We start from the raw sequence: 12,138 nt of genomic DNA, 5'->3' as shown, positions 1-12,138 counted from the left end.
ACCTTGTACATGGTAGGTACTCAGGCTGTGTTTATTAAATAAAAGATAAAAATAGTAGGGACAGACCTCTATCCCTTTGGTCTTATTTTACAGTTTCTGGTTAATAAGAATAAAGTAAAAAAACAAAACAAAAAGATATTACATATGGTCAGTGAAAGTCAGCTTCTAAAAATAGGATCCCATAACGGCACAAAGAGGGCACGGTCGCCATTTTCTCTCTCAGACATCTGTCCGTGTGTGGCATATTTCCTCTCTGCAGAAAGATCAAACCCCATAAAATGCATCATTTATATGCCACTCCCCGTTATGAAACAGCATGGAGACCATTAATGAGAAGCAAAGGCTAAAAGGAGAGTTCCACGAGCCGGTTTCAGGCAGACTGAGGCGAAAATGCACAGTCCCTCGGGGATCACACACATAGAAGAAGAACAAACATCACCCCCGATTCTCAGCCCGCCCCCTCTCACCCTTACCCCATCCCCACTCCCCCACTCGCCATGGCAGCCTGAGAGAGAGAATTTGTAAAACCCACATGGGGAGCTTTCGGTTCTGATTTTTTTAGTTTTTTTTTCATGCCCGCAGTCCGACAGTGCCGATGAAGGTAGCTGTGACATTTGCAATTTTCCATGCACCGGCCCATCCCATTTCTTCCCTGGTGCCGCTTCCATGGTACAGTAAACCTCCAGCTCTGACGATAATTATAGCAGGAAGAAAACGAAGAGAGTAATAGGAACAAAGCGTTGCTGGTAATTGCCTTTTCATTATTTGCTAACAGTTAGTTATTCAGTCACAGGGAAAAATTACACAGTAATTGGCTGACAATGGGGAAGCAATCGTGGAATCCCACAACTATGATAGTTTTGCTTGTTGGGCTTTCGACCTTTTATTCATATTTTGATTAAACAGCTGGAGCATTGAACTGACAGATGAGTGTATCCTTGGTCAAATTATCGGTGTGTTTGTTTCTACCCCGTTCAAAGTGTTGAATTTAAACCAGCACATACAGTAAACCCGTGGACACTATAGTCTATTGATTTTCAAATAAATCCCTCCGCTGTCCCCCAGTTTATGAAGCAGGCATGGTGGCTGTAATAGCATAGATATATATATATATGTTTTGTTTTGTTTTGTTTTTAACAAATCAGTTTTCAGTCGGGTGCTTTCGAAAGAAAAATCAGGAAGCCACACGGTGCATTCTTTCTGCATTCAGATTTTTCTCGAATGTAACTTTCTAAACCCAGGACCTTTCTAAAGGGATCCTTAGAAAACATTCACTCTCGCTTCCTCCTACAGGTGTGGAAACTGAGGCCCAGAGAGCTGACTTCGATGCTCAGAGCTCTGACTCTCTGCTCCTGAAACTGTCTTCTGCCTCCACATCTGCGTGAAGGAAGAGAATTAGAAAAGCGAGACAGGTAAGGCTCCTGATGCGCATGCGCGCGCACACACTACGTGGCTGCTACCTGCTGCTTGGCTGGGCAGCGTCATGGAGGGGGTGTCCGTTCCATGGTTATGATCTCAGAGGATGGGCTTCCTGGATGTGGCCTTTCCTTGGATTATTCCGAGTATCCAAGGGCTCAGCCTGGAGCCATGTGTGGTAGGGACGCCTCAGGAAATGGGCCACGGTGATGATATGTGTCTGAGAAGATCTCATTCTTATGGTCCAAGCTCAGGAGTCCTTTTACTCTAGGTGATATCAAATGTTATCTCAGTGACACAAGCAGTGTTTAGTCGGTGCCCAGGAGGTCATTGCAGAAGGAGAAAGAAACCAAGCTGTGAAGGCTCATTGTAAAGAGCAAATCCATGGGCTGGGGTGTGTTCGTGCCTGTGTCTGTGTTGGTGGCTGGTGATGAAAGTTGGAAAAATTGCCACAAAGTCTTCATTTAAAGACGGAAGTTTTCTCTTTAGGAGATGAAATGCAGTTGATCATATATACCTGTGGCCTTCAACCATTTCAGGAAGTAGGTAAGAGGCGTTCGTGACCATGACTCCAAGGAACTGGTTATAGACAGGCAAGGAGTGAAGACACAGATGTCTGCAAACAGGACGGGTGGGAAGCCGTGGCTGACACGGAGAGCCAGGAAACAATAAGCTGCTCACAGCAGCTCTAAGGGGCAGATTTCATTGTCCCCATTTCATAGACATAGAGACCCAATCTTATAGAAATCATGTGACTCATTCTAGATCATCAAACTAGTCAGTGGGACAGCCAACGATTAAACCCCCGAGCTAAGCTTCAACCCCTGAAGTCCTTAGTGATCTTTAGCTTCTTGCAAGTAATTGAAACTTAACTGATTTTCCAAGTCAATGCCTAGTTTCTTTATTTGATATCTACCCTCTGGGATGCACTGTGAGGAGGGTTGAGGGTGAATTAAAAATACGGGTCCTCAAGGAGGTGAGTGTTTCCTGGTAGGTACCAGGAGCCCAGGCATAGCTGGGTCAGTTCAGGGAAGAGGCCACTCCTGTGACCTTGGTGACTCAGTTTGGATTCCCCCAGAAGCAAACCCCAACACAAAGATTCAAGTATAATTCGTTTGTTTGGAAGAGGACTCCATGCTGGTTACAGTACAAGGAGTGAGACAAGAGGGCAGGAAGCCAACATGTGGGTAGTTGGAGCTTTGTGTGGGGAGTCTCTGGGGGCATTCCACCTGGGGAGTCCAGTGTTATTCCCACGGAAGAGGGAAGGAATGAGGTCTTCTCCTCCAGCGTCCTGTCCATCGCTGTGTGAGGGCTACTCTGAAGACACGAGCTCTTTACGCCTTCAGTTTACTCTGTGCAAGAGCCCAGCAGCCCCGGCAGCCAGGAAAGGCCCTCGTCGTAGCACCCTTCCCTGCCTGCTGGTGAACGTCAGAGCGCTGTTGGCGGGGGAGCTGCCTGCGTCGCCCTGGTGGCATAGGAAAAGTAGGTCCTTGAGGGGGTGCATCTCTGAGCAAGACCTCAAAGGAGAAGGAAGGGGTATTCTAAAGTGAGGCTCCTACCTGTAGTGCAGGCATAACTCCAGACCACCATTCTCCGATTCACCCGCCAGGCTCTGCAGCCAGGGCAGGAATTGCACGAGCCACTAAATTCAATCCCAGTGAAATGAAGCTCTTGTTCATTATATCAAGTTTATATCCTTGTCCTGGCACTCAAGGCTCTTCACAATCTAGCCTTAGTTTACCTCTCAACGAGTTGTTAGCCATCCATCTTGAGCTCGATTTTCTTGCCAATCTCTGAGAGTCTCAGCTCCAAGCCAACCTCTTACCCCATCTTTCCTGACCAGCTCGGCTGGAGGAGATGCTTCCCTGCCCCTGGCTCCCGGCTGGGTGCACGTGCTCAGCCCGCTCTCCCCTCCAGCCACACAAGCCACCAGGCCTTCTGCGCAGTTCCCAAGCCCCGAGAGCTCTCCAAGGCTTTTGTTTCTGTTTTCACTTGCTTATTTTGCATTTTTTTTCCACCCGGAAGTTAGAAGCTGGGAGGCACACAGACAGACTCCCGCATGCGCCTGATCGGGATATACCCGGCACTCCCACCAGGGGGTGATGCTCTGCCCATCTGGGGCGTTGCTCCATTGTAACCTGAGCCATTCTAGCTCCTGAGGCAGAAGCCTGGAGCGGTCCTCAGCACTCAGGCCAACTTTGCTCCTAGGGAGCCCTGGCTGTGGGAAAGGAAGAAAGAAGCAGAGAGAAAGGAGAGGGGGAGGGGTGGAGAAATAGATAGGCGCTTCTCCTGTGTGCCTTGGCTGGGAATCAAACTTGGGACTTCCACACACCGGGCCGATGCTCTACCCCTGAGCCAACCGGCCAGGGCCTTATTTTGCTTTTTAATAAAATCATATATGGTAGCAAAACCTAGCCTGAACTGACACGAAACTATTTATAGTTTTTATTTGATTTAAATATGCATACATTTCACTACATAAATATTCATGGCTTTGGTTACAGAATGCAGCCCAGACTCTGCTGCAAGTTTATGTGCACACCGTATTTTCTAATAAAATATGAACAATTCTGAACTATAAAACACATATTTCTGGCTCGAGGGATTCACATGTGGGGTTGTGAGCCTTTAAAAATAATGATACCACTACTACTACTAATAAAAGATACTTCTATGGTACATTCTAGGTGCTTTATATATTTAATGATGTTAATCCTCCCAAGGACCTGACAAGAAAGGTTCCATTCATATTCCTATTTTCCTAACAGCCCTTCGAAATCTAAGGTTCAGAGATGTTCTGTAACTTGCTGACAGTCCCCCTGATAGTGAATCCCAGACCCAGGGTTTGAACCTGAGACGGTCTGGCAGTGTGCAAGCTCGTACTTGTTTCTTCTAAAGTCTGAGTGCCCAGACTTGGTGATGTTCACAGAATTCGGCTGAGACTTCGCATCTGGCTGGTCCTGAGTGCTCTCTTGGGGACCTTCACTCCTTCTGACACTGAATTCTTTGGTCAGAGCTTCAAGTCACAGCCCTTCTCCGGGCCATTAGCTGATGGTGGCTTTTCACCTCCTTTCCTGGGATGAAATCTTCAGCAGCTTCTGCCAACATTACTAGTTCTCAACTCCTTTCCACTCACCTCTTACAGATGCAGGAAGAGCCACTCGCCTCTTACAGCCTGGCCCTGGAACAGGCTGCAGAGTGGGCCCCGGTCCATAGCCCCTGACCCACTTCAGGCAACTCCTCTCAACCCCCAGACCCTCACCCCATCTCTCCCATGTCTTCCAACCCTTCTAACATTGGGAGCCATGCCAATTTGCATCCTGGGTATTATACCAGGACCTTGTGTGTGGCCTTTGTGACAGGTGGTAGCAAGAATATGTCACCAAATGAGGAGGTGCGGATCTGGGCTCCTTCACTAGTGTAAACATGGCCTCGAATTAGAAATTACTCCCATGCTTGGCTCTCCCACTCCCCACCCCTAATTTGTAGCAGACACTTGCATGGTGCCAGAGCTAGAATTTGACTAAAAAATATGGATCCAGTTAAGAGTCCATACTCTTAACTATCATGATGGCAGCTAACTGCTTATTCTACATCGGTCACTCTGATAAGCACGTTGGAGGTCTTATCTCTGCCAATATTCATGGCCCCATGAGAAGGTGCCACCACTGTGTCCTTTTACTATATGAAGAAACTGAGGTACAGAGACAGTAACTTGCCCAAGGCCTCATACCTACTACCCTATCAACTGTTGCTACAATAATTGTAATAAACCACTCCACTCCACTTACACATCTGTTGGCTGGGGCAGCTTTGCTGATATCATCCGGCTCCAACAGGCTGCACTCCAAGCTGTAGTTGTGTTCAAGTCTTCTCCATGTATCTCTCATCCTCTTGGGACCAGGAGTTAGTCTGGGCGTGTTTTTCTCATGGTGATGGTAGAGGTGCAAGAGGGCAAACGGATCATTCAAATGCCGTTTCAACCTCTGATCAGAGCAGAACCACAAACACATCCAATTGGCCAATAGAAGTCACATGACCCAGCCCAACATCAATGGAGTAGGATATGCAGCTCACATACCATGATGTGAGGGCAAGTAGCATGGCCTCATTCAACATCAGTGGAGGAAGGAAATATACGCCTTCCAGGGACATAAGAAGAGATAAGGAGCAGGGGAAATCTCTCTTGAACAGTAATCTAATCTACAAGACCCACTAAAAGGGAGAGCCAGAAGTCACCCAGGACTGTGATGCGTGGAAGTCATATTTTCCTAAGCACTCTCGAGTAGTAGCAAGTACCCAGAGCAGATATTTTGGTGAAATAGGAAGCAAGGTCTGTGCAGTCTACTGAGATGTTTGCCCTTAAGTTGGAAGATGTACGGCTGCTCCTGAAGCATGTGGGGTGCCGAGGCCACCTGAGCGGTGGGGAGCGCAGGTGAGTGTGGGCTCCGCTGTGCTGACGCTGACAACCTCCGTCCCAGACACACACGACCCGTGTTTGTGCTGCTCACTGGGACCAGACCTATCATTAAAGGATTAACTTTCTCCTCGCTCTCCTTCTACGTGTTTCCATGCAGCTTTGGAATGCATCATCAAAGTCCAAAGCAAGGGCATTTGAATTCTTTGCCCGGAGGACCTGTTTTCTTGCGTTGAAAAGGGCTGTTAGAAGTTCCTAAATTTTGGAGCTGTGTTTTTACTGGGAGAGAGGAACGAATAGAAAAGGCTCCCAGTGGATTAATTTATTTGTATTTTGTTCTAGCTCCTGACATTTGGAAAAGGCTTGAGGATCTTATTAATGTTTGCTATTTTTGATTTGCTTTGTAGGATGTTAGATTAAACCGCAGAGTCTCAGAAAATAGACTTGTTATTTTCCTTTGCAGAGGTACAAGGTCTGATCTGTTTCCTCAAGTTCTGGTGGCCAGTCCTCAGCTCTGGAGCTACCTCTGGTCACCACTCTCTCACCTGAGCAGATGTTGTGAATAGATCCTGTTACTGCTGCCCTCTAAGCCCCCACGTGGCCCCTAGACCTCCGAACGCGGTCCGCTGGGCCACCGCTACTAGTTGCTCAAAGTTCATGCAAACTAGTTGCCATCCTTGCCCTAAAACACTTTAATTTTTCACAGGCCAGTAAAATAATTTTATTCGACTATTTCCAGAATTCTGATGAAGATACTGCTATCTTCTGTTCTGGTTCTTATTATGCTATGGTGCAACTCAAAAATTGTCAATATCCAAAATATCCAAACTCCTTCAGCTGGCAATCAAGATCTCCCATCACCTGACACTTTCCATCGCCAGGACTAATGTCCTTCTGACCCCTTTATCACCCTGTGGTAGGCACAATTCTAATTTGCTCCCGAGATTCCTGCCCTCATCCACCCTTTTTAGGAAAGCTAGGGTAATAATCCAGGTGATCAATGATAAAAAAAAACTTTAGTTAGGATGTCAGCAGCAGGGCCATTGCAACAAAATGCCCATATTTGGAATATATTTTTAAATTGTTTACAGAAGTCAGGTATGTAAGAAAGAAAAGAGTCAGCCCTGGCCGGTTGGCTCAGCGGTAGAGCGTTGGCCTAGCGTGCGGAGGACCCCGGTTCGATTCCCGGCCAGGGCACACAGGAGAAGCGCCCATTTGCTTCTCCACCCCTCCGCCGCGCTTTCCTCTCTGTCTCTCTCTTCCCCTCCCGCAGCCAAGGCTCCATTGGAGCAAAGATGGCCCGGGCGCTGGGGATGGCTCTGTGGCCTCCGCCCCAGGCGCTAGAGTGGCTCTGGTCGCAACATGGCGACGCCCAGGATGGGCAGAGCATCGCCCCCTGGTGGGCAGAGCGTCGCCCCATGGTGGGCGTGCCGGGTGGATCCCGGTCGGGCGCATGCGGGAGTCTGTCTGACTGTCTCTCCCTGTTTCCAGCTTCAGAAATATAAAAAAAAAAAAAAAAAAAAGAAAGAAAAGAGTCAAAAATGACACCAAGGTGTTTGACTTGAACAATAGGTAAATGGAGGTGCCATTATCTGAGCTGGGGACCATGAGAAAGGGCCATAGAAGGAACAAATTAAGAGTTTCTGTTTCGGATGTGTTAAGTTTTAGATGGCTGTTAGACATAAATAGTTGTTAGGGTGACACTACTGACATAGATCCTCATAGCTCCACGGCTTAAAACAAGTTCATTGTTCATTCATGTGGTAGACCCATGCAGGTGTTCTATTGCACGAAGACCTTCCGCATGTAGACTCATGCTCTTCCATCTTGTGACTGCACCCTTCCTCCAAGACTGCATTTTACTGACGGGGGCGAAAAGATCATGGGGATGACACACTGGAAAGGAACTAGAAACATGTCCCCACCTCATGGGATAGAGGGAAGAAATCCTTGGCCAAGTAGCTGCATCCTAGAGACAACTCTATAACCGAAGGAAGCACACGAATCTTAGATGGTTCATCATCTTTGCCCCAACGTCCAAGTGAACGTGTTGGTTGCCTTGTACAAGTGTAAATATTATAGTCAGGGGCAAGACTGAAGTTGGAGAGGTACACTTGGGAGTCATAGCATCTCCTGGAGACTGGAGTCGATCAGGAGGGCAAGAGTCCACAAACTGTAGGTTCGGGGCTGGTCTCCTTTTCCCACTCAAGCTGTTCGTCCCTTCATTAGTGCCGATGGCTGCTTTCGTAAATGATGGCACCATGCCCCCAGAGGAAGAGCTACTGACTGTCCCGTGTCCAAGGAAGTTCGTCTCTGACTATCATATATCATCTGTCTACCGACCCTCACACACATATGTGCACTAGCGTATGTAGTGATGGAAAACACCTGCATGTACATTTATCTGGGCTGTGTACACACAACTTTTTGGGTAACAAAAATGGGATCACAACACACATATTATTTTATAACCCACGTCCTTTTGCACTTCCTATATTGTAATCGTTTTTGCCTGCCCGTGCGTGTATTACGTCTTTCTCTCTCTCTCCCTCATTCTCTTCTCTCTCCCTCTCTGTCCTTACTAGCTGCCTAGCATCCTATTGTATGGATTTATTATAAAACAGTCCCTTGTTAATTGGAAATTAGATTATTTACTTATTGTTTTATTTTTTTTAACTCTTTCAATACCATAATGAACATCCTTATAGATAATTTTTGAGCACTAACACAAGTTTATCTGCAAGATAAAAAGAACTAGAAAATAAATGGCTAGGTCAAGAAAGTGTATACATTTTTATTTTGATATTAATTGGCCAATTACCCCGTGATAAAGTCGTGCCACTGTGCATTCCCACCAACAGCATATGAATGTCCATTGGCTTTCTAACCATTTAAAAATTATACAGGATTTGCGTATGCGGATACGGAAATATATTTCAGCAGGACTAGAGTGGCCACCACGTTACGTGACTCTCACTTTAATTCCTTTAGAATATGATCCACAGGGTAATCTTTACTATGCTATCTTTATCTAATATGATTCTCAGCTGATTCAAAACAGCATTTTATAATACACATTTAAAATTCTTGAACTGGGATTTAAGCAGTACTACGTGGCTCATAGGAAACTGTATCCATATAATAGCTCACTTTGCCATTCGAAGTGACATCTACCAATAGGCATATTAAATATATCTATCATGTGATAAATGAAAGGTTTTCTATTAAAAAAATGTCTCCCACACTTCACCTCGATCTTGTTGCAATGAGAATTTGGTATTGTGGTCCTTAGTACATTTTTTTTTTCTTGTTGCTAGATCTTTATTAAAGCCAGTCAAAGGCTGGGCTTTTCATGTTATGAATAGGCGTCATAATTATCTAAGGCAACTGCTCCAAAAAATCAGATTAGTAATTAGCTGGACCAGCTGATTGGCATGACTTCCTGGATGCAGATCTTTAATGTTGAGCATTTACTTTGTGCTTGCAGGATTTGTCCGTGTGTTTCCTATGTCTGATGAGAGCTTTACGATAATTAGGTCCTTGGGGATGCTGTATTCCAATAGTTAAAGAATAATTACAGCCTTATGAAAAGTGAGAGGACTTCGGCTTCCTTTTGTTGTGGTTTAATTGTATGCAACAAGTCCAAGAGGTGTCTCATTTCAAATCGGGATAGTGAAGGTGTAATTTTCATTAAAAAATAAAAAATAAAAAAGAAATAAAACAAAACAAAAAACAGGTGAGAATTTGGTAAAATGGCAAATTGGTCTAATTTTGAAAACAAACAAAGCAAACCACCCCACTTAAAAAAAAAAAGCCTTGTGTTAGTTCATTAGTCCATAATTTTGATTACAAATTAAACAGTGGCAGGGTAAGAAGTTGTAAGGTTATACTACGATGAGGTAGGACTCGAAGAATTTCACATCAAAAGGCGTCAGCAAGGGGAATGCCATTGTAATAGTCTGTTCATTAGCACCACATCCAGAAATGCAGAAAAGGGGAAGGACAGGCCGGTTCTCACGGATCATATAGTTCCGGGGTAAAGTGGGAATAAAGCACACAAAAAACGAACATACTTTCCTCAGTGTCTGTCCTGTTATTTTTGGAAAAATTGGCTTTATGGGGGGGGGAAATGTTTTATAATGAATCCAACTGTATCAAGATATTTTTCAATCCAAGCAACTGTGAGGTGATAAAGGATGCTACTTCATACAAGAATGTGTTAGTCAGCTATTGCTGCAAAAATGCTGTGTAACAAACCACCCCAAAACTCAGTGTCTTAAAATAATGAGCATTTATTTGTCACCCACGGGTCTGTGGGTTGGCTGCAACAGGCCTGGATTAAGCCGAACTTGAGGATTCGAGCTGGAGGTTGGGCTCAGGTCTGCCTGACTTATCCTCCGTGGACCAATAGCTACCCACATGTTCATCTCATGGGAAACGGCAGAAGCACCAGAGCCAACCCAAAGGCACAAGGGCACATGCCTTTCTGCTAGAGTCATGTCACCAAAACTTCCCTTCATGAAAACAAGTCATATGGCTCCATCTAAAATCAGTGGAGTGGGGAGGTGAATTCTTCCCAGAATTCAAGGTCGGGAGAAAAGATGTACTAAATAATCATTCACATTATTACAGTAACCCGTTCATCATCATGGTTGAGATTATTTCCCACATAAATAAGAATTAAGATCTTCCAATATTTTACTATGTATCTGTCTTGATTGCATCAGACCACACTTAAATCGTAAAATGTTTAAGCAAAAGAAATATGATGACCAGTTGGCTCAGCGGTAGAGCGTCGGACCCGGGTTCGATTCCCGGCCAGGGCACATAGGAAAAGTGCCCATTTGCTTCTCCACCCCCCCCTCCTTCCTCTCTGTCTCTCTCTTCCCCTCCCGCAGCCAAGGCTCCATTGGAGCAAAGATGGCCTGGGCGCTGGGGATAGCTCCTTGGCCTCTGCCCCAGGCGCTAGAGTGGCTCTGGTCGCGGCAGAGCAACGCCTTGGAGGGGCAGAGCATCGCCCCCTGGTGGGCAGAGCGTCGCCCCCTGGTGGGCATGCCAGGTGGATCCTGGTCGGGCGCATGTGGGAGTCTGTCTGACTGTCTCTCCCCGTTTCCAGCTTCAGAAAAATACAAAAAAAAAAAAAAAAAGAAAAAAGAAAAGAAATATAATGAGACTATTCCACTTGCAATACTGAATGGGACAGGACGTAGTAAAAAGCTCGACCTCCTGTGCAGTAAGGTCCTGGCCAATGCAAACGTGAAGCCACCAGGCTTACAGGAGTATTTTCCATCTGTCCATCCTGAAAATCCTCTAGAAAACGATGTTATGCGAAAGGTAAACTGGTTTGAACACGCTGACACTTTATGTAAAATTGCATCATATCCATGCAAAACCCGCCTTGTTCCGAAGCATCCTCTAAGATTGCCTACCCCGGCCCTGGGGAAATGACCCACAGAGTTGTGGCAGCCTTGTTGAAGGCATGTGCCTTGGAAATGGTTGAGCGGGTTGGAAGGAGGAATAAAACTGTCGAACAGCCTTGGTCAAGGAACTTCACCCATTCCAGAATCTCTTTTCTACTGTTTTGAAGCAGATCATGGAGGAATTCCCAGCCACTCTGCCTCCTTTTGTCAAAAGACGGAGGAGACTAGCAATGTCCTTCACACGACCCTGTTTTTGTCCATTACATGAAGGATGACGTCAATAAAAATCAAAACAGAAGCGCGTGACTTGTGAACCTATTTTTGGAAATTGCAGTGGCCTCTTGGAAACGGTGAAAACGTTGCCTGAAAGAAAATTCACAGCGTCGGTGTGTAGCAGACCCTGTCCGTGCCCTGCCCGTATATCCTCAGCATTTACCAGCCCTGCCCCCTCCATTCTGCTGACTTCTTAATGTAAACACCTGCCGCTCTCTGCCCAAGCGTATTTTCTGGCGGCCGGACTAGGCTTGGCCCATGCACCAGACAGGCTCAAAAATGCTGGAAAAGTTTCTCTCTCCGGGGGAGCGGTTCTCAAAATGGGTGAGTGTTGATGTTTAAGCCCCCGAGCTTCCTCACTCCTCGCTTGAGATCATTCTGAAGCACGTTCTCCACCCTCTCTTAAGATTTGCCAGGAGGACTGAGCCCAAGGGGCCCACAGCAGTGACCTGCTCGATAATGCGCCCTTTATGGTCTGCGTCTCATTCCCTCACTCACTTCCCCACTGCCCTACAGGTGCTTCCTGGGATCCCCTCCAAAACAAACGACTTGCACTCCAATCCCGTGTCAGGGACTGTTTGGGGGAAACCCGGCCTAAGACACTGTACACCT

Source organism: Saccopteryx bilineata, chromosome 9 (assembly GCF_036850765.1).
Source record: "Saccopteryx bilineata isolate mSacBil1 chromosome 9, mSacBil1_pri_phased_curated, whole genome shotgun sequence".
In the NCBI taxonomy this organism is placed as follows: Eukaryota; Metazoa; Chordata; class Mammalia; order Chiroptera; family Emballonuridae; genus Saccopteryx; species Saccopteryx bilineata.
The sequence above is the reverse complement of the archived record's forward strand: the minus strand, read 5'-3'. Positions refer to the sequence as shown.